Source organism: Hyla sarda, chromosome 1, assembly GCF_029499605.1.
Source record: "Hyla sarda isolate aHylSar1 chromosome 1, aHylSar1.hap1, whole genome shotgun sequence".
In the NCBI taxonomy this organism is placed as follows: Eukaryota; Metazoa; Chordata; class Amphibia; order Anura; family Hylidae; genus Hyla; species Hyla sarda.
The window spans coordinates 362903635-362927452 of record NC_079189.1 but is presented as its reverse complement, the minus strand read 5'-3'; the positions used below and the strand labels follow the sequence as shown (position 1 = coordinate 362927452).

At 44.4% G+C, this 23818-nt stretch overlaps 2 protein-coding genes across 5 annotated transcripts in view; one reads left to right on the top strand and one right to left on the bottom strand.

The window, feature by feature from the left end:
• The window catches only part of DOCK8 (dedicator of cytokinesis 8), a 238314-nt gene that overhangs the window by 5879 nt on the left and 208617 nt on the right, over positions 1-23818 (top strand). The window contains exons 2-3 of one of the 4 annotated variants that reach the window (XM_056522774.1): positions 12621-12670; positions 23018-23101. The exons of 1 other annotated variant lie outside the window; for it this stretch is intronic. The gene's annotated coding sequence lies outside the window, so the exon portion shown is untranslated. The remainder of the gene's footprint in view (positions 1-12620; positions 12671-23017; positions 23102-23818) is intronic. 2 more of the 4 variants (XM_056522784.1, XM_056522794.1) reach the window with 2 other exon arrangements.
• The window catches only part of LOC130274472 (zinc-regulated GTPase metalloprotein activator 1B-like), a 164636-nt gene that overhangs the window by 106308 nt on the left and 34510 nt on the right, over positions 1-23818 (bottom strand). The window lies entirely within an intron of this gene.

Below are 23818 nucleotides of genomic sequence, written 5' to 3'. Positions count from 1 at the left end.
TGTATATGTGAGGTGCCAGAATTGTACAGCAGCAGCCCCCCCCCCCCCCCCCCCGCGCCTACAGTGGGGATCAAAAGTTTGGGCACCCCATGTAAAAATTTGTATTAATGTGCATAAAGAAGCCAAGGAAAGATGGAAACATCTCCAAAAGGCATCAAATTACAGATTACACATTCTTATAATACGTCAACAAAAGTTAGATTTCTCTATCGGCTCCATTGGGGGACACAGACCTTGGGTATATGCTGTTGTTGCAAGGAGGCTTGACACTAAGGAAACCAAAAAAAGTCGGCTCCTCCCAGCAGGATATACCCGCCTACAGAGCCTGAGGTAATCAATTTTAGCTTAGTGTCGCAGGAGATGGACACTAGTCTGGGGTTCTCCCCAGACTTGGTCTAACATTTTTTTTATTTTTCCAGTATAGGGACGTTTTTTAGTTTTTCCCTTTTATTTTCCTTTTTTCAGGTGGGGTCTCAGCAACATATAGCGTTCACTGTTTCCCCATTTGCGATTGAGGGGGCACAGACATCGTGGATGTACGTCAACCCCATTTTCACGCCGATATCGTTCTTCTCTCAGCGAGGTTTGCGCCCTGTGAGTGCAGACGCGCGAACCACTTCAGCCAATGGGAGCAGGCAGGGGAGCTTTTGGACCAATCGGAGGCGCCCAGGCTAACCCGGCCCCTCTCTTCTCATTGGTCCTGCTGCCCCTGCTTCTCTCTCTCTTCTGAACAATTTTTCTTCACAGCAGCTGCCTGGTGAGGGGACACAGACACTGGTGAGACTGTTTTATTTTACTCATGTCCGAGCCCAGAACTGTTCCTCCCTCTAAGCAGGTACCTGGGGCCCTGATCCCCTACTATACTTGTAAGGGCTGCAACGCCAAAATGCCTGGGTCTGCTGAACCCACTTGTTCCGCCTTCACCACTGTATCCCCTGATCCCCCTGGTATTCCTTTTCAGGATGCTCCCCCAGACCCAGTGGGCTCTGCTGCCACTTCAATTTGGGTGTCTTCCCTCTCTGTCTATTTCTGACTTGGCGCAGGTCTCCCGTTCCGTGGTGACTGCCTTAGAGAGGTCCTCCTTACACCGTTCCCCAAGAGAGCCTCGCTCTCCCTCACCCTATTTTAAACGCTCTCACAAGCGTAATAGGGGTCATTCCTCTGACTCCTCTCCGGAGTCTTTGTACAGACGTAGGCACACCTCTCATGGGCGTCGTCCCTCTGCTACGTCTTCCAGCAAGTGTCTTTCTGCTAGAAGACGCTCCCCGAGTCGCCATTCTGAGTCTCCAGAATGGCGCGCCAGGTCAGTGTCTCATTCTTCTAAGGCTGCCTCCACCCGTTCCCACTCCCCTGGAGAACTAGTTGATTAGGCTGCTTCTGTCTCTGACTCGCAGACACGCAGACATGACCGATACGGTGGACTCATTGGTTTCGGCCATAAGAGACACCTTTCACATAGAGGACCCAGGAACTTCGGACGCTGTCCCAGACGTTTCCTTTCATCATGCCCGTCCGGCACCCAAGATGTTCAGCTCCCATGCTGAATTTGAAGCCTTGCTAGAGTCTGCCTGGAGGCACCCTGACAAGAGGTTTCAAGAAACAAAGAAGGTTCAAGTGCGCTATCCCTTTGCTAAGGACCTCATTGCCCGGAGGACCTCACCTCCTACGGTGGACCCACCAGTCTCCCGTCTATCTAAGACTACTACCCTACCTTTGCCCGATGCTGCATCTTTTAAGGATCCAGCGGACAAAAAGGTGGAGACCTTGGCTAAATTTGCCTTTGAGGCTGCGGGTTAATCTCTTCTCCCTGCCTTTGCCTCTGCCTGGGTTTCCAGAGCCTTTGTGATCTGGGTTCCCCGACTCCGCCAGGGCATTTCTTCTGGGGCTTCCTCAGAAGAACTGGCCGACTTAATACTCCTGCTTCCTAAAGCGGGAGATTTTCTATGTTCTGCTTCCATGCAGTCGGCCCCCTGTGCTGCTTTTGCCACGGGTAACCTTGTGGCTCTCCGTAGATCCGCGTGGCTCAATTCCTGGGATGCGGACGCAGCCTCTAAAAAGTCTCTCACTGAGCTTCCTCTCGGCTTTTTGGTAAGCGCCTAGACAAGATCATCTCGGAAGCCACGGGAGGGAAGAGTTCCTTATTGCCTCAAAATAAGGCCCGTAGTACTACCTCCCACTGTAAATCTACCTCCTTTCGGACCTTCGGGGTCACGAAGGGGACTAGGCAGGCGCCTTCTCGGGACATGAAGGCTCCCTTCTTCCAGACTCGCCCATCCTGGAAATCGGATAAGCGTTCGGGCTGCTTTGCGCCCAAGACGGGTACCGGTAAACCCACCTCAGCCTGAAGGGTCACCCCCACCGGCGGATTTTTCTCGGGTGGGAGGTCGTCTGTTACTCTTCCGGGACGTCTGGACCACACATGTGCAGGACTCTTGGGTCAGAGATGTGGTGTCCAACTGTTACCGGATCGAGTTTGCCTCTCTTCCAAAGGATCGTTTTTTCCTTTCCCGAGCTCCGCGATCTCCCTCTCTGGCAAAGGCCTTTCGGGGTGCGCTTCAGTCCCTCCTCATTCAGGGGGTCATTGTTCCGGTTCCTCCCAGGGAACGCTTTTGAGGTTTTTATTCCAACCTATTTGTAGTTCCCAAGAAAGGGGGTTCAGTACGCCCCATCTTGGATCTAAAGCTCCTCAACTGGCATCTCCTCCTGCGCCTTTTCCGCATGGAGTCTCTCCGTTCGGTTGTGGCGACCATGGATCAGGAGGAGTTTCTTTCCTCAGTGGACATCAGGGACGCCTACCTCCATGTTCCAGTTTGTGGCTCTCCCCTTCGGCCTGGCCGCAGTTCCGAGGGTATTCACCAAGGTGCTTGCGCCGGTGATTGGTCTGCTACGGACAAGGGGGGTCTCAGTGATCCCTTACTTGGACGACCTTCTGATCAAGGCTCTGTTCAGGGACCAGAATCTAGAGAGTCTCAATCTCACTCTTCAGGCCTGGTCTCGCTTCGGTTGGTTGGTCAATCTATCCCCCACTTAGTCCCTGGTTTTTCTAGGACTTCGGTTCGACACCCGGTCCGCCCGGGTTCACCTCCCGTCGGACAAGCGGGGTGTCTTCCGAGACCGGACAGTCCAGGGCCTTTGGTCTCCCAGGGAGACACTCTTCCCGATCAACATCTTAGAACTGAGGGCAATCTACCTTTGCCTGTTACATTGGGAGATCCTTCTCCAGGGCCACCCAGTTCATGTCCAGTCGGACAACTCCACTGCGGTGGCATACATCAATCGCCAGGGCGGCACCCGCAGTTTGGCGGCGATGGCCGAAGTTTCCAAGATCCTTCTCTGGGCGGAGCTCAGGGTTCCGGCAATCTCGGCAATTCACATCCCAGGTGTAAACAATTGGGAAGCGGACTTCCTAAGCCGGTCCTCTCCCGACCCTGGCGAGTGGTCCCTTCATCCGGAGGTATTTGCAGAGATCTGTGGCTTCTGGGGAACTCCAGATGTGGACATCTTTGCATCTCGCCACAACCAGAAGGTTCCCCTCTTTGTGTCGAAGTCGCGGGACCCCGTGCTCTGGCAGCGGATGCACTGGTAATTCCTTGGTCGGGGTTCGCCCTACCTTATCTGTTCCCTCCTCTTCCTCTCATTCCCAGGGTCCTGAGGAAGCTCAGAGCGGAGAGCATTCCCGCCATTCTCGTGGCTCCAGATTGGCCTCGGAGGGCGTGGTACGCCGACGTCGTCCGGCTCCTGGAAGACGTTCCGCTGCGCCTTCCGCTTCGTCCAGACCTTCTCTCTCAGGGTCCCCTGTGCCACCCCAATGTACCGTCGCTGCATTTGACATGGTACTATGGGTCCGTGGCTTCTCAACACAGGTGATTCGCACCATGCTCAAGGCACTCAAGCCCTCTTCCGCAAGGATTTACCACCGTACCTGGCGGTCTTATTTTCATTGGTGCGAATCTCAATCTCTTTCTCCAGTCGTGTTCTCCCTTCCTCGACTTCTTTCATTTTTGCAGTCAGGGCTGGAACAACAATTAGCTCTCAGCTCTTTAAAGGGTCAAGTGTCTGCCCTTTCCATTCTTTTCCAACGCCCTCTGGCATCTGATTCTCATGTTCGGACCTTCCTTCAAGGAGTGTCCCACGCGGATCCTCCTTACATGTCTCCTACTCCTCCTTGGGATCTTAATTTGGTCCTTGGTGCACTACAGGGCGTGCCCTTTGAACCCCTCAGGGAGGTTTCCCTTTGTCTCCTTTCCTGGAAGGTGGCGTTCCTCATGGCAATTACCTCCATCAGACGGGTTTCGGAGTTGGCTGCTCTTTCTTGCCGCTCTCCCTTTCTAATTGTCCATCAGGACAAAGTTGTTTTTCGGCAGGTTCCTTCTTTGTTACCTCAGGTGGTTTCTGCCTTCCACCTTAATGAGGATATCGTCCTTTTGTCCCCCTCCATCTCATCCCGGGGAGCGTTTTCTTCATAAACTTGATGTGGTACAGGCGGTGCGTACCTACCTCTCTGTTACGTCTTCTTTTCGTCAGTGTGATTACTTTTTTGTTCTTATGGACGGTCACCGTAAGGGTCTACCTGCCTCTAAGGCGACCATTTCGCGGTGGATCAGGTCTGCCATTTTAGAAGCTTATCAATAAATAGTTGGGTAAAAATTTTATTTTGCAAAAAAAAGGTGGACAACGTGTTTCGGCACTCTCAAGGTGCCTTCCTGACAGCTTGCATCTGAGGTTGCCTGGCAACCCGGGACCGGCCGGAAGTGACGTGGCAGCACTGAGAGTGCATTAATATGCGTGCTCAGTGCAAGCAGGCTGTCAGGACCACGCCAGCATCGCTGCACACAGGATCTCCAGCAGGTAATGCCTCCTAACCCACCCATCCACCACTCGCTACTTCCTCCCAACCAACTTACCAGTCCTCTCAACCACTGTCAATCCATAAAGCTTACCCAACCCACTCCCCAATCTGACTGCTGTTTATTCCCTTCTTAGTTACTCTGCCCACTAATATAGAAGTTGGGTAAGTCCCTTTATCATATTATTTTTTATGTTGTCCTTTTGCAATGCTGTATTGTCAATCTGCATATGCTCTAATTGTGCTCTTTAATTGTAATCACAGATTTATTGATTGATTTTGTATAATACTTCTGTATAGTTTACATATACTAAAGCTATCTATTGATTATACTATTTATTTATTGATCTACTCATATAAATCTTCTGTATATCGACTTATCCATATAAATTGACTGTGTATTCACATTTTACATACTATTTATCGATTTATCCATATACCGTAAATTGTCTGTATATTCATATTTTACACACACTAGAGCTGTGCCCTAGAAAAACCGTGTAGCAATGGGCCCTACCAACAACCACTGTCTAAACCAATACATAGGGTGGCTTCTGGTATATGTGTGATACGGTGTATCAGGTCCACCTGGGACCTTGATAACACCGTTGACACTGACAACCACCCTTTGCTGAGATCACAAGCTGTGATTTACATACACCCACTATCGCAACAAATACTGTTATACATGTAGCAAAAGAATGCTACACTCACATACTTTTATATATAATTTACATATATATTTTACATATATATTTTAAATGAATAAAACATAGATAGATACACATACTTTTTACCCTAAATTTACTGTATCTTTTATATTTTAGATCATGAACACATTTATCTTATCCCACACTGTACATCCACTGTACCTTTATTCTCTACCCTGTCTCTTTATTATACCCTCGATTTTACTATATTTCAGTATTGTACTCTTTGGACCTGAGGAAGGCACCTTGAGAGTGCCAAAACGCGTTGTCCACCTTTTTTGCAAAATAAACATATTTTACCTGTGCGGGCTTGGGTCTCTCCGTCCTTTCATATACAAATAGCAGCGCCTCCCCAAATAACCGGCCTTTTCTGTTGCTTCCAGCTACCTATCCCATTTCAGCAGCTTACCGTTGCAGGGGGAAGACCCCTCCTTTCAGGGTTTCAGCTCATTCCACGCGTTCTGTCGGAGCTTCCTGGGCTCTCCATAACAGAGCTTCAGCCTCTCAAGTCTGTAAGGCGGCTACCTGGTCGTCCTTGCACACTTTTACTAAATTCTATCAGGTTCATACCTTTGCATCCGCGAATGCTAGCCTGGGCTGTAAGGTGTTGCAGGCGGCGGTGGCCCAGCCTGCCCCTTGATTGTTTTCTGTGCCCACCCTAGGGACGGCTTTGGTATGTCCCAAGGTCTGTGTCCCTTAATGGAGCCGATAGAGAAAAAGGGATTTTTGTCTTACCGTAAAATCCTTTTCTCGGAGGATCCATTGGGGGACACAGCTCCCGCTCTTTCTTTGGTGTTCCGGTTTTGGTTACCTGTCCGAGGGTGTGTTCAGTTAATTTTTTGTTCTGGTTACCTCAGACTGGTCTTGGCTTTCTGCCTCTCGGTCCTCTCCTACTGCTTGGGGAATAAACTGATTACCTCAGGCTCTGTAGGCGGGTATATCCTGCTGGGAGGGGCCGACTTTTTTGGTTTCCTTAGTGTCAAGTCTCCTAGCAACAACAGCATATACCCAAGGTCTGTGTCCCCCAATGGATCCTCCGAGAAAAGGATTTTAGGGTAAGACAAAAATCCCTTTTTTATTTCCATCATTTACACTTTCAAAATAACAGAAAACAAAAAAAATGCCGTCTGTAAAAGTTTGGGCACCTTGCAGAGTTAATATCTTGTACTGCCCCCTTTGGCAAGTATCACAGCCTGTAAACGCTTTTTGTAGCAAGCCAAGAGTCTTTCAATTCTTGTTTTGAGGTATCTTTGCCCATTTTTCCTTACAAAAGTCTTCCAGTTCTTTGAGATTTCTGGTCTGTCTGTCACGCACTGCTCTTTTAAGGTCTATCCATAGATTTTCAATTATGTTGAGGTCAGGAGATTGTGAAGGCCAAAACCTTCAGTTTACGCCTCTTGATGTAATCCCCCTTGGATTTTGAGGGGTGTTTAGGATCTTTATCCGTTTGTAGAAGCCATCCTCTCTTTTTAACTTCAGCTTTTTCACAGATGGCATCAAGTTAGCATCCAAAATTAGCTGAAATTTTATTGAATCCATTTTTCCTTCTTCTCGTGAGATGTTCACTGTGCCACTGGCTGCAATACAACCCCAAAGAATGATTGATCCACCCCCATGCTTAACAGTTGGACAGAGGTTCTTTTCATAAAATTCTGTTCCCCTTCTTCTCCAAACGTACCTTTGCTCATTCCAGCCAAAAAGTTCAATTTTAACTTCATCGGTCCACAGAACTTGTTTCCAACTTGTTTCCCTAACTACTACATGGGGACACAGAGGGACCTATTTGGGGTAAAAATTTGGCTTAACTGCTATATGTGGGCACAAAGTGGGCACTGTTACTGTGTGGAACAATACACACAGGATCTTTGTATACAGGTGAGGAGGGTGCTGGAGCAAGAAGCCAAAAATGTTTGTCTGGCAGATTCTGTAAAGATGTATTATGGATGGGAAAAGTCTTCAAGGGGGTCTGAGGCAGATGTAGAACAAAAGGAAATGTGAACAACTCTAATCATAGCAAACATCACTAGTGATTCACTCAGAGAAGATGCCCCTTGTGAGTGACTGGATGCAACTGCAGTGTAATCAACTGATGTTAACACCTTAAGGACACAGCCCATTTTGGCCTTAAACACCAGGCCAATTTCATTTTTGCATTTTCGTTTTTTCTTCCTCGCCTTCTAAAATCCGTAACTCTTATATTTCCATTCACAGACCCATATGAGGGCTTGTTTTTTCTGTGACCAATTGTACTTTAACACCAAAAAGAGAACCGTACCACAACAACAAAAAAGTAATAAGATTTAAAAGATAAAATTTATTAATGCAATTTAATGAAGAAAATAATAAAAGATAAAATTAAAACTAAAACAAAGAAGTAGTAGCAATAAATAGGCACCAGTAAAAATACAAAGATATAGGACAATGGTAGGACCCAAGTACATCAAAATATACAAGTATAAAGAGTAAATGCCACAATAGCTGGTAAGGTACAAGAATGATACCTCCCAAAAGTACACAATTAAGGGTGCCAAACCATACCTACACCTGAACCCCAACGATCGTTTCGCTATTATGCCGCTACTTCAGGTTTGGCACCCTTAATTGTGTACTTTTGGGAGGTATCATTCTTGTACCTTACCAGCTATTGTGGCATTTACTCTTTATACTTGTATATTTTGATGTACTTGGGTCCTACCATTGTCCTATATCTTTGTATGTTTACTGGTGCCTATTTATTGCTACTACTTCTTTGTTTTAGTTTTAATTTTATCTTTTATTATTTTCTTCATTAAATTGCATTAATAAAGTTTATCTTTTAAATCTTATAACTTTTTTGTTGTTGTGGTACGTTTCTCTTTTTGGTGTTAGAGGTTTAAATACGTACCCTTACCTACTATACATGTAGGGTTATATATATCTTTGGTGACAAATTGTACTTTGTAAGGACATCACTTATTTTACCCTAAAATGTATGGTAGTCCCCAAAAATTATTTCTTTGTGTAAGGAAATTTTAAACAAAAATAGCAATTTTGCTAATTTGGGGGTGTTTTGTTTTCACACTGTACACTTTACGGTAAAAATGTTATGTTTTTTATTTTATTAAGTGGGTCAATACGATAAAAATGATGCCCATGGTTGCATGCTTTGCTATTGTATTGCTTTAAAAAAAAAATCTCAAACCTTTTTTTTTTTACAAAGTAAGTATGTTTAAAATTGCCCTATTTTGACCACTTCTAACTTTCTAATTTTTTTGTATACAGTAATGCATGAGGGCTCATTTTTTGCACCATGATCTGTAGTTTTTTTAGCACCACTTTTGCTTATATGTGACTTTTTGATCAGTTTTTATTAATATTTTTTCAATGTAATGTGACCAAAAAGCAGAAACTTTGAACTTTTTTTATTTACTTTTACGCCGTTCACCGTATGGGATCATTAACATTATATTTTTATAGTTCTGACATTTACGCATGCGGCGATACCAAGTATGTTTATTATTTATAATTTTTTTTAATGCTTTTTTGATTAAAATAGGGAAAAGGGGTGATTTAAATCTTTATTGGGGAAGGGGCTTTTTAACTTTTAGTTTTTTTAAAGTTTTTTTTTAGCCCCATAGGGGACTATTTATAGCAATCATCAGATTGCTAATACTGTTCAGTGCTATGCATAGCACTGATCATTGTTACCGGTGATCTTATCTGGTCTGCTCAATCTCCGACCAGAGAAGACGCCGTGATGATGGACGGAGGCAGGTGAGGGGACCTCCGTGTGCCATCTTAACTGATCTGATCTGTATTGATCACGGCATCTGAGGAGTTAATGGCGTACATTATCGGCAGGTCCCAGGCTGCTGACCGGGACCCGCCATGCATGAAGCAAAGTTACTTGCTGCAGCGCCATACATTTAGGGCACATGTCCTTGAGGGGTTAAAGGGGTACTCCGGTGAAAACCTTTTTTCTTTTAAATCAACTGGTGGCAGAAAGTTAAACATATTTGTAAATTACTTCTATTAAAAAATCTTAATCCTTCCAGTACTTATTAGCTGCTGAATGCTACAGAGGACATTCCTTTCTTTTTGGAACACTGATGACATCACGAGCACAGTGCTCTCTGCTGACATCTCTGTCCATTTTAGCAACCATGCACAGCAGATGTATGCTAAGGGCAGCATGGTGGCTCGGTGGTTAGCACTGCTGCCTTGCAGTGCTGGGAACTTGGGTTCAAATCCCACTAAGGACAACAATAAATAAAGCGTTATTATTATTATAATAACGTCAGCAGAGAGAACTGTGCTCGTGATGTCATCAGAGAGCATTCCAAAAAGAAAAGAATTTCCTCTGTAGTATTCAGCAGCTAATAAGTACAAGAAGGTTAAGTAATTTACAAATATGTTTAACTTTCTGCCACCAGTTGATTTAAAAGAAAAAAGGTTTTCACCGGAGTACCCCTTTAAGGAAGATTTAACAAAACCCCAGCACAGAAAAAGTTAATTAGTTGACCATAGCAACCAATCAGATTTCTTCTTTCATTTTTCAGTGGCCTGAAAAAGAAAAAAAAAGCGATCTGATTGGTTGCTGTGGTCAACTATTCAACTTTTCCTCTGCACATGTTTTGATAGATCTCCCCCATGATCTGCAAAACCTTTGTAGTGCATTGGTACTGTGTAGTATCTACCTTGATATAGGTCAGTGTATAAGGAGGATATTTATCTATGTATACTGATACATTTTTGGTTTTTACAGTATTGTAGTATTATCCATTCACTGTGTGGGGGTAGTGGTCATTTTTGTTCATGTATACTGGTATTTTTGGTAATTCTGGTCTTGGTATATTGGATTTAGTCAGTAACAGTATGGTGGTAATATGAATGGAAATATTTGATCCTTGCATACTGGTGTTATTTGGTAACTGACTTATTTAGGTATACAGTATTTTCATACCTATGTTATTATTACTAAACACTAATGTAGCCTGCAGCTAGCAGACATGCCACACACTAGGCATGTCTGCTAGAACACACCCCTAGCGCTGCTGATCCAGAATCAGATAGATATCTACCTGCTTTATCATGTATTTGGGATTTCACATACATGTACAATCCCAACATAGAAACACAACTAGCTGCCACCTTTTAACCATTTAAAGATTATTTACCTGTAGCGCCTTTATACAGTAGAGTTTGACCAGGTTCACACCACACTCTCTGCCTGGAATTTCCAACGGAGATCCCTAGGTGGGACTAGGACCGCACAGGCTGCATTGTGGTCCCCATAGGGGGCAATGCATTTCTAAGCAAATCCGCGGAAAAAATGTTCATGCACACAAATTATTTTCAGGGATTCGCTCAGAAAAGCATTGCTATCTATGGGGATGGCAGTGTAGTCTGTGTGCACATAGCTCCGCCCTCCAGATTCCTGGTGGTAATTTCAACCAGAGATTCCGTGATGTGAACACTGCCTTAAATGGAATCAGTTCCTTGTCAGGTATAGAGCTGCACATCCCAGCAGATAGATGCTAGACAGGACCTTTAGTGCTGCTCATCGCTGTTTGTAAACTTTTATAATCCTCCTAGCTGAAGAAAGAGGTTGCACCAAGTGGCAGCAAAACTCTTTCCCTCCCTGCTTCCATGATTGACATACCAGGTTTGTCTTCCAGTGCAGAGCTCTGTACATTAATTAAAGTCAAAGCATGGAAGCGTAGGGGAGGGAGCAGGCATGCTGCCACTATTACACTTCAGCTGGTTTACAAATAATGATCAGTAGCACTAATTATACTTTCAGTAGTACCTATTTGCTAGTAGCTAGTATAGAACTGACAAATTGCCTTAAAAGATGGGCTGCCACTGTTTGGCCAGTGCTGTGTGCTTTCTCCTGAGGCTAAAGTTTGCACACAGACTCTCTGTCACTTACACATTAGCTGTGCAGTTTAAGGCTAGGTTCACACTACGGAATTTCCACCTGCAATTCCGCTTGCTAAAATGTACTGTATAGTTAATGGGTTTCCGTTCACAAATTCACACTTCGGAATTTGTGAAGCGGAATTTGTGAATGGAAAATCTGCTTGGAAATTTCCGCCTGAAGAATGGCGTTTCTCATTCTTCAGGTGGAAATACTCGCGGAACACGTTGCAGTCTATTGGAAACTGCAGTGTCCGCGCGGTCCTAGTGCCGACTGATTCAGCCGGCACTGGCCGCACTCGGAATCTCCAAGCGGAAATTTTCTGCCCGGAGATTCCGTAGTGTGAACCTAGCCTAAGGGTACATTCCCACCTACCACTTATGCAGAGTATTTCATGCTGCACAAAATCCTCTGCGCAGCGGGAAATATGATGTGGATTCTCCGATGATCATATACACAGGGGTAACTCAGCCCTTTGTCTTCAGTGAGATCACTGAGATCTCAGATTGGAGACAGAGGCGCGTGTCACAGTCACGCAGGCGTCTGGCTCCACCTCCAATCTTCACTGAAAACACAGGGCTGCCGCCGGCTAGCCCTGTGTATATGATCATTGGAGAATATGCAGCGTATTTTCCGTTGCGCATATTCTTTTGCGCAGAGTGAAGACTTGCTGCGTAAGTAGTAGGTGGGAACGTACCCTTAGATAGTTAGTTAGATTTGTATTTGCTGGGCCATGCTGAGTTTTATTACTCTGCTTTTTTTTAAACATCAGGAACTAATACAAGTGTTATGCTAGGTTCACACTACAAAATTTCCACTTTGAAATTCTACTTTGAAATTTTGGTGCAGCAAAAATCCCATTGCTGGCAATGGGATTCCACTGCACAGTGCACACTACAGAATTTCAGCAGCAGACATTCCGCCTCTGAAATTCTGCATGTAAAATAAAGATTTTCTTGCCTTCTCAGTTGACTGATTTACTTGCAATATCCACACTCGAAATCACTGACTGGAAAAATTCCATAGTGTGAACCTAGCCTTGTGTTCCCACATTGCATTTCTGTTGTTTTCACCAAGTATTTTTTATTTTTATTTTTTTTGGGGGGGGGGATGTTGGGATAACTTCTTTTTTTATTACATCTTTTTTTTTTTTGTTGTTCCCTAGAGGCTGTGGTATAGGTGAAGACTCAAGGGCACAGCCAGGAACAGGGAGCAGTAAGTGTTAAAGGAGTACTCCACTGAACACACTTTTTTTTTATAACCCCTTCAGGACCAATCCCATTTTGGCCTTAAGGACCAGAGCGTTTTTTGCACATCTGACCACTGTCACTTTAAACATTAATAACTCTGGAATGCTTTTAGTTATCATTCTGATTCCGAGACTGTTTGTTCGTGACATATTCTACTTTAACATAGTTGTACATTTTTGTGGTAACTTGCATCCTTTCTTGGTGAAAAATCTGTAAATTTGATGAAAAGTTTGAAAATTTGGCATTTTTCTAACTTTGAAGCTTTCTGCTTGTAAGGAAAATGTATATTACGAATACATTTTATTTTTTTGATTCACATATACAATATGTCTACTTTATGTTTGCATCATAAAATTGACAAGTTTTTACTTTTGGAAGACACCAGAGGGCTTCAAAGTTCAGCAGCAATTTTCCAATTTTTCACAAATTTTCAAACTCGATATTTTTCAGGGACCAGTTCAGTTTTGAAGTGTATTTGAAGGGTCTTGATATTAGAAATACCCCATAAATGACCCCATTATAAAAACTACACCCCCAAAGTATTCAAAATGACATTCAGTAAGTGTTTTAACTAGGGGTGTGAATCGCCAAGAATTTGGCGATTCGATTCGAATCGCGATACCAGTGTGGCGATTCGATATATCCCGATATATCGCGATACCATCCAGGTGACGATACATCGCGATATATCCCGATACATCGCCCACCTGGGAGCATTCATAGATCCCAATAGACGCCGCTGTCAGCTTTGACAGCGGCGATCTAGTACTCCGGTGCTCACTTTTCTCATGTTATCCCGTCCGGGCTGCAAAATAAAATAAAACGCACTTTCTCTTACCTGCCAACGAGCCCCCAGAGCTCCGGTACAGGTGTTGGGTCCCCGGGCTGTATTCGTCTTACTTCCTGTTAGTCCGGCACGTCACATGGAGCTTCAGCCTATCACCAGCGGAGGCGGGACATTGCTGCGGCCAGTGATAGGCTGAAGCTCCATGTGACGTGCCGGACTAACAGGAAGTAAGAAGAATACAGCCCGGGGGCCCAACACCTGTACCGGAGCTCCGGGGGCTCGTTGGCAGGTAAGATAAAGTGCGTTTTATTTTATTTTGCAGCCCGGACGGGATAACATGAGAAAAGTGCGCACCGGATACTCCTTTAATAGCCAGCCGCGGCGATTGCCGCATGCTGGCTATCAGCCGGGGGTCGCATAGTACGGAGTGGGCACGAGTCGGAGCCCGCTCCATACACCCAGAGCGCCACCGTGTCAGATCCGGCCTGCCCGGCTCCACAAATGTGGAACTTTTATCTCCTGATGCCCAAGACATGACATGCTGTTCCAGGCGTCCGCAGATAAAAATTCCACATCCCTAAAAGAATCGATTCAAAAATATTTTGAATCGATTCTGTATCGGCAAATGAAAAAATCGCGATTATCGCGAGAGTCGATTTTTTCTTACATCCCTAGTTTTAACCCTTTAGGTGTTTCACAGGAATAGCAGCAAAGTGAAGGAGAAAATTCAAAATCTTTTTACACTCACATGTTCTTGTAGACCCAATTTTTGAATTTTTGCAAGTGGTAAAAGGAGAAAAATTTTACTTGTATTTGTAGCCCAATTTCTCTCGAGTAAGCACATACCTCATATGTCTATGTAAAGTGTTCGGCGGGCGCAGTAGAGGGCTCAGAAGTGAAGGAGCGACAAGGGGATTTTGGAGAGTACGTTTTTCTGAAATGGTTTTTGGGGGGCATGTTTCATTTAGGAAGCCCCTATGGTGCCAGAACAGCAAAAAAAAAAACGCATGGCATACCATTTTGGAAACTAGACCCCTCGGGGAATGTAACATGGGATAAATTGAGCCTTAATACCCCACAGGTGTTTCATGACTTTTGCAAATGTCAAAAAAACAATGATAATTTTTACCTAAAATGCTTGTTTTCCCAAAAATGTTACGTTCTTAAAAAGGGTAATAGCAGAAAATACCCCTCAAAATTTGAAGCCCAATTTCTCCCGATTCAGAAAACACCCCATATGGGGGTGAAAAGTGCTCTGCTGGTGCACTACAGGTCTCAGAAGAGGAGTAGTCACATTTGGCTTTTTGGAAGCAAATTTTGCTCGTAGGGCATGCCGCATTTAGGAAGCCCCTATGGTGCCAGGACAGCAAAAAAAACAAAACACATGACATACCATTTTGGAAACTAGACCCCACGGGGAACGTAACAAGGGGTTAAGTGAACCTTTATACCCCACAGGTGTTTCACGACTTTTGCATATGTAAACAAAAATAATTTTTTGTTACCTAAAATGCTTGTTTTCCCAAAAATGTAACATTTTTAAAAAGGGTAAAAGCAGAAAATAGCCCCCAAAATTTGTAACACAATGTCTCCCGAGTACGGCGATACCCCATATGTGACCCTAAACTGTTGACTTAAAATACGACAGGGCTCCAAAGTGAGAGCGCCATGCGCATTTGAGGCCTAAGTTAGGGACTTGCATAGGGGTGGACATAGGGGAATTCTACGCCAGTGATTCCCAAACAGGGTGCCTCCAGCTGTTGCAAAACTCCCAGCATGCCTGGACAGTCAACAGCTGTCCGTCAATACTGGGAGTTGTTGTTTTGCAACAGCTGGAGGCTCCATTTTGGAAACAGTGGCGTACCAGACGTTTTTCATTTTTATTGGGGAGGTGGGCTGTGTATATGTAGTGTTTTTTACTTTTTATTTTATTTTGTGCTAGTGTAGTGTTTTTAGGGTACAGTCGCATGGCCAGGGGTTCACAGTAGTTTCTCGCTGGCAGATTGAGCTGCGGCAGAAAATTTGCCACAACTCAAACTTGCAGCCGGATACTTACTGTTAACCTCCACCCATGTGAGTGTACCCTGTACGTTCACATTGGGGGGTGAACATCCAGCTGTTGCAAAACTACAACTCCCACCATGCGCTGACAGACTGTACATGCTGAGAGTTTTAGTTTTGCAACAGCTGTAGGCACACTGGTTATGTATCACTGAGTTTGTGACCTAACTCAGTGTTTCACAACCAGTGTGCCTCCAGCTGTTGCAAAACTACAACTCCCAGCATGTACGGTGCATGGTGTACGGTGACTGCTGAGAGTTGTAGTTTGCAACAGCTGGAGGCACACCGGTCGTGAAACACTGAGTTAGGTAAAAAAAAACTCTGAGTTTTCTCTGAGTGTGCCCTCAGCTGTTGCAAAACTACAACTCTCAGCAGTCACCGACAGCCAACGGGCATGCTGGGAGTTGTAGTTATGCAACCAGCGGATGCACCACTACAACTCCCAGCATGCACTTTAGCTGTTTGTGCAAGCTGGGAGTTGTAGTTATACAACAGCTGAAGGTACACTTTGCCATAGAAAAAATGTGCCTCCAGCTGTTGCAAAACTATAAGTCCCAGCATGCCCATAAGGGAATGCTGGGAGTTGTGGTTGTCTGCCTCCTGCTGTTGCATAACTACAGCTCCCAGCATGCCCTTTTTGCATACTGGGAGCTGTTGCTAAGCAACAGCAGGAGGCTGTCACTCGCCTCCTGCTGCAGCTCCGGGACACAGGTCAGTCCCTCGCTGCCGCCGCCGCTCCTGGGGCCCCGATCCCAACATTGACGCCGGGGATCGGGGTCCCCAGCTCCCGGGGTCTTCTTCCTGCACCCGCTCACGTCCTCCGGAAGAGGGGCGGAGCGGGTTGCGGGAGTGACACCCGCAGCAGGCGCCCTGATTGGTCAGCCGGTAAACCGGCCAACGAATCAGGGCGATCGTGAGGTGGCGCCAGTGCCACCTCACCCCTGCAGGCTATGGCTGTTCGGGGCCGTCAGAGACTGGAGACCCGATTGACCCGGAATCGCCGCAGATCGCTGGACTGAATTGTCTAGCGATCTGCGGCCATCGCCGACATGGGGGGGTCATAATGACCCCCCTGGGCGATATGCCGCGATGCCTGCTGAACGATTTCAGCAGGCATCCGGCTCCGGTCCCCAACCGGCTAGCAGTGGGGACCGTAATTCCCCCGGGCGTATGGGTCCCTCGGTCCTTAAGGACTCGGAATGCAGGGCGTATCCATACGCCCTATGTCCTGAAGAGGTTAAGGACAAAGCCGATTTTAACCTTAAAGAGGTACTACCGTGGAAAACTTATTTATTTATTTTTTTAAATCAACTGGTGCCAGAAAGTTAAACAGATTTGTAAATAACTTCTATTAAAAAATCTTAATCCTTCCAGTACTTTTTCGAGGCTGTATACTAAAGAGAAATCCAAAAAGAAATGCCTTTCCTGTGATGTCCTGACCACAGTGCTCTCTGCTGACCTCTGCTGTGCATTTTAGGAACTGTCCAGAGAAGCATATGTTTGCTATGGGGATTTTCTTCAGTTCCTAAAATGGACAGCAGAGGTCAGCAGAGAGCACTGTGGTCAAGACATCACAGGAAATGCATTTCTTTTTTGGATTTCTCTTTAGTATACAGCCCCTAAAAAGTGCTGGAAGGATTAAGATTTTTTAATAGAAGTGATTTACAAATCTACCAACACAAGAGAATTTGCATTCACTCACCGCATAAATGGCTACTAAGTTCCCGGCTGGAAGGGGTCACGGGTCAGCGACTTCAGGAGCGCTCAGAGGCCTCTGAGCGCTCCTGAAGTCGTCCTGAAGACGCTGACCCGTGACCCCTTCCAGCCGGGATCTTAGTAGCCGTTTATGCGGTGAGTGAATGCTACATTCTCTTGTGTTGGTATATTGGTACTTTATCTGGTCGCATGCACCCCGCAGGTACTACGGAGTAACTGGACCCTGACAACCACTGCAGTCCCCCAATCTTGGTATCACTAACGTACGGAAGTTGCTCTCCCTCATTTCCCTTTTCTCCTATACAAGTGTGATTTACAAATCTGTTTAACTTTCTGGCACAAGTTGATTTAAAAAAAAAAAAAAGTTTTCCATGGTAGTACCCCTTTAAGGACCAGAGCGTTTTTTGCACATCTAACCATTGTCACTTTAAGCATTAATAACTCTTGGATGCTTTCACTTTTCATTCTGATTCTGTGATTGTTTTTTCGTGACATATTCTACTTTATGTTAGTGGTAAATTATTGTTGATACTTGCATAATTTCTTGGTGGAAAATTCCAATATTTGATGAAAATATTGAAAATGTAGCATTTTTCTAACTTTGAAGCTCTCTGCTTGTAAGGAAAATAGACATTCCATATAAATTATATATTGATTCACTTATACAATATGTCTACTTTATGTTTGTATCATAAAGTTGACATGTTTTTACTTTTAGAAGACATCAGAGGGCTTCAAAGTTCAGCAGCAATTTTAAAATTTTTCACAAAATTTTCAAAATCGAAATTTTTCAGGGACCAGTTCAGTTTTTAAGTGGATTTGAAGGGCCTTCATATTAGAAATACCCCAAAAATTACCCCCATTATAAAAACTCCATTAAAGTATTCAAAATGACATTCAGTAAGTGTGTTAACCCTTTAGGTGTTTCACAGGAATAGCAGCAAAGTGAAGGAGAAAATTCAAAATCTTCATTTTTTACACTCACATGTTCTTGTAGACCCAGTTTTTAAATTTTTACAAGGGGTAATAGGAGAAAAAGCCCCCCAAAATTTGTAACCCAATTTCTCTTGAGTAAGGAAATACCTCATATGTGTATGTCAAGTGTTCGGCGGGCGCAATAGAGGGCTCAGAAGGGAAGGAGCAACAATGGGGAGTGAATTTTGCTGAAATGGTTTTTGGGGGGCATGTCGCATTTCGTAAACCCCTATGGTGCCAGAACAGCAGAAAAAAACACATGGCATACCGTTTTGGAAACTACACCCCTCGAGGCACATAACAAGGGGTCCAGTGAGCCTTAACACCCCACAGGTGTTTGACAACTTTTCGTTAAAGTCGGATGTGTAAATGAAAAAATAAATTTTTTCACTAAAGTTCAGTTTTTCCCCAAATTTACCATTTTTACAAAGGGTAATGGGAGAAAATGCCCCCCAAAATTTTTAACCCCATCTCTTCTGAGTATGGAAATACCCCATGTTAGGATGTAAAATGCCCTGCGGGCGAACTACAATGCTCAGAAGAGGAGTCACATTTGGAGCAACAATGGTTTTTTGGAGAGTAAATTTTGCTGAAATGGTTTTTGGGGGGCATGTAGCATTTAGGAAGCCCCTATGATGCCAGAACAGCAAAAAGGAAAAAAAATCCCCACATGGCCTAGTATTTTGGAAACTACACTCCTAAAGGAATGTAACAAGGGGTAAATTTCCCCCCCCAAATTCTACATTTTTACAAGGGGTAATAGGAGGAAATGACCCCCAAAATTTGTAACCCCATTTCTTCTGAGTATGCAAATACCCCATGTGTGGACACCAAGTGCTCTGCTGGCGCACAACAATGCTCAGAAGAGGAGGAGCGCCATGAAGCTTTTGGAGAGAGAATTTGTTTGGAATGGAAGTCAGGGGCCATGTGCGTTTACAAAGCCCCCCCGTGGTGCCAAAACTGTGCCCCCCCCCCCCCACATGTGACCCCATTTTGGAAACTACACCCCTCACAGAATTTAATAAGGGGTGCAGTGAGTATTTACACCCCACTGGCCTTTGACAAATCTTTGGAACAGTAACATTTTTCATTTTCACGGACCACTGTTCCAAAAATCTGTCAGACACCTGTGGGGCGTAAATGCTCACTGTATCCCTTATTACATTCCGTGAGGGGTGTAGTTTCCAAAATGGGGTCACGTGTGGGGGGGTTCATTGTTCTGGCACTATGGGGGCTTTGTAAACACACGTGACCTTCAATTCTGGACAAATTTTCTCTTCAAAAGCCAAATGGCGCTCCTTCTCTTCTGAGCATTGTAGTTCGCCCGCAGAGCACTTTACATCCACATATGGGGTATGTTCTTACTCAGAAGAAATGGGGTTACACATTTTTTTCCTATTTTCCCTTGTGAAAATGAAAAATTTAGGGTAACACCAGCGTTTTAGTGAAAACATAAATTTTTTTCATTTTCCCATCCAACTTTAATGAACACCTGTGGGGTGTTAAGGCTCACTATACCCCTTGTTATGTTCCGTGAGGGGTGTATTTTCCAAAATGGGGTCACATGTGGGTATTTATTTTTTAGCGTTTATGTCAGAACCGCTGTAAAATCAGCCAGCCCTGTGCAAATTACCAATTTAGGCCTCAAATATACATGGTGCGCTCTCACTCCTGAGTCTTGTTGTGCGCCCGCAGAGCATTTTACGCCCACATATGGGGTATTTCCGTAATGAGGAGAAATTCTGTTACAAATTTTGGGGGTCTTTTTTTTCCTTTTACCGCTTGTGAAAATAAAAAGTATGTGGCAACACTAGCATGTTAGTGTAAACATTTTTATTTTTTTACACTAACAGACTGGTGTAGCCCCCAACCTTTCCTTTTCGTAAGGGGTAAAAGGAGAAGACCCCCAAAATTTGTGGTGCAATTTCTCCCAAGTACGGAAATACCCCATATGTGGCCCTAAACTGTTTACTTGAAATACGACAGGGCTCCAAAGTGAGAGAGCGCCATGCGCATTTGATGACTAAATTAGGGATTGCATAGGGGTGGACATAGGGGTATTCTACACCAGTGATTCCCAAATAGGGTGCCTCCAGCTGTTGCTAAACTCCCAGCATGCCTGAACAGTCAATGGCTGTCCGGAAATGCTGGGAGTTGTTGTTTCGCAACAACTGGAGGCTCCATTTTGGAAACACTGCCGTATGATACGTTTTTAATTTTTATTGTGGAGGACAGTGTAAGGGGGTGTATATGTAGTGTTTTACCCTTTATTATGTGGTAGTGTAGTGTTTTTAGGGTACATTCACACTGAAGGGGGGTTACGGTGAGTTTCCTGCTGGGAGTTTGCGCTGCGGCAAAAAATTTGCCACAGCTCAAACTTGAAGCAGGAAACTTACTGTAAACCTGCCCGTGTGAATGTACCCTGTACATTCACATGAGGAGCAAATCTCCAGCTGTTTCAAAACTACAACTCCCAGCATGTACTGACAGACCGTGCATACTGGGAGTTGTACTTTTGCTACAGCTGGAGGCACACTGGTTGGAAAACCTTCAGTTAGGTTCTGTTACCTAACTCAGTATTTTCCAACCAGTGTGCCTCCAGCTGTTGCAAAACTGCAACTCCTAGCATGTACTGATCGCCAAAGGGCATGCTGGAAGATGTAGCAATGTAACAGCTGGTGGTATGCAACTACAACTCCCAGCATGCCGAGACAGCTGTTTGCTGTTTGGGCATGCTGGGATTTGCAGTTTTGCAACATCTGGAGGGCTACAGTTTAGAGACCACTGCACAATGATCTCCATACTGTAGCCCTCCAGCTGTTGCAAAACTGCAAATCCCAGCATGCCCAAACAGCAAACAGCTGTCTGGGCATGCTGGGAGTTGTAGTTTTGCAACATCTGGAGGGCTACAGTTTAGAGACCACTGTATAGTGGTCTCCAAACTGTAGCCCTCCAGATGTTGCTAGGCAACTCACCGGCTTCCATAGGATCCAGGGAGCCGCATCGCCGTCCTCTGCTGCTGCCGCTGTCGCCGATTGGTAAGTGGACCTTCGGCGGCGGTCTCCGTCTGTTCCTCTGAGTGCCCGGACCACAGTGGGTGGGTAGAGCGGGGGAACCGAACGTTAACCCCCTCGCCCCCGATCTGCTATTGGTCGTCGCTTCTGGATGACCAATAGCAGGGATAGGAGGGGTGGCACCCCTGCCACCTCACTCCTATGCCTTCAGGGGGATCATGGGTGTCTTGGACAACCCTGATCCCCCTTATTTTCCGGGTCATTGGAGACCCGTTTGACCCGCAATAGCCGCAAATCGCCGGTGTGGCGGGGGGGTTTTGGCCCTGTGTATTTGCACGGCGTGCCTGCTGATAGATATCAGCAATCACCCCAGTCCGGTCCCCGCCCGGTGCGCAGCGGGGACTGAAATTCCCTCAGCCGTACAGTTCCCGGTCCCTTAGTCCCTAAGTGGTTAATCAACTCGTGCAAGAAAGTTAATCAGATTTGTAAATTACTTCTATCAAAAAAATCTTAATCCTTCTAGTACTTAACAGCTGCTGTATGATCCACAGGAAGTTATTTTCTTTTTGAATTTCCTTTCTGTCTGACCACAGTGCTCTCTGCTAACACCTCTGTCCACTTTTGGAACTGTCCAGAGTAGGATAGGTTTTCTACGGAGATTTGCTCCTATTCTGGGCAGTTCCTAAAATGGACAGAGGTGTCAGCAGAGAGCACTGTGGTAAGGCAGAAATGAATTTCAAAAAGAAAAGAACTTCCTGTGGATCATACAGCAGCTGATAGGTACTGGAAGGATAAAGATATTTTTATAGAAGTAATTTACAAATCTGTTTAACTTTCTGTCACCAGTTGTTTAAAAAAAAAAAAAAAAAGACTATTTTCTAGTGGAGTACCCCTTTAAAGTAGTTTTACCATGATTCGCTTTTAACAGGTTGAATGAAATTTTATGTCTACTGGCGCAACTTTATGTAAAAACAATAGAGTTTTATTAATAAATAGTACTTAAAAGGAGGTAGGGCACGAGAGTCTGTGAAAAATACACCGCAGCTTGAATTTCCTTCAATTGCGTATTGAATAAAATTTGCAGGCTAAAAAGAGATTAAAAAAAAAAATATATATATATATATATATATATATACATATATATATATGTGTGTGTGTGTGTAAGACTCAATGAATAGTAGTGTATAGGAGACAGTGTTTGAGATAAAGTATTAATGGACCCACCTCATTTAGCTGGCCTTGATTAAAGTAGGGCTCTTCCCAGACGGAGGACGAATCAGCCTCCGAAACGCGTCGGAAGGTTCTTGGACCAACTGTATCTCCGTAGTGATGTCACTCATGGCTATCCACCCACCAAACGGACCACGTAGAGGAACTGAATACGGTAGAGACGCCACCGGCCGGTGTAGTCTCCCGTAGGGCTCCAGGAACTCGCCAGGAATCGATTCGTAACTATCCAGGATAACAGAATACCCGAGACCACAGGTACCTTAATCCTACCATTGGACCATCTGCAACGCAGTGAGTTATCTCCCTATTATCGCACAGGTATACTAACTAAGGGCCTGTGTGCTTTGCGTACTATACCTGCATATACCTGCATACACCAGTTATTCCCCTAAGGATTGGATCTAGTGATATATATTCTAAAAAATAGGGTGAGCAACACATCATCACCATCGCTCACCCACTTATAGTTACATTAGCATCCACTGGCTATTGTATTAATTCTGTCCCCATTCTTTTGCATTATAAACAGCTGCAACACCCCACTAATGGGACCATGCACACACCCAATGAAGAAAAAAAAGAGCCCTACTTTAATCAAGGCCAGCTAAATAAGGTGGGTCCATTAATACTTTATCTCAAACACTTTGTCTCCTATACACTACTATTCATTGAGTCTTACACACACACACACACATATATATATATATATATATATTTTAATCTCTTTTTAGCCTGCAAATTTTATTCAATACGCATTTGAAGGAAATTCACGCTGCGGTGTATTTTTCACAGACTCTCGTGCCATACCTCCTTTTAAGTACTATTTATTAATAAAACTCTATTGTTTTTACATAAAGTTGTGCCAGTATATTTATTTATTTAGTTATCACTTTCATACCCTGTGTGGGAAACTAGGGGCCCACATTTATACAAGGTGGTAACAGACACGTTGTCATGACTACATGTCATATACTATTATCACCACCCACTCCCAGGTAGTGCTAGTGAGTTCACTTTTTATCAAAATTTTATGTCTTCCTATATATGACCTTATTTCTTTGTCTCTGCCTTCTTTTTATGCTCCCCCTTTCTATATAAAAATCTGTGGTGGGTAGAGCTCCTTACTGTTATATGACTTGTTTAAACTCCATTTTCCAGCAGTCATTAGTATAAAAGTGCATTTCTGTGCAGCATTGAGAATATAATCTTCATAATGGTAATGTTACCTCTTCACTTCTCGCACAGCATACAGTGTTATTATAGTGAATAATATTATCCCCACCTCCCTTCCTGCCAAGTGTATTAAGTGTTACAGATTGTAATATAGCTT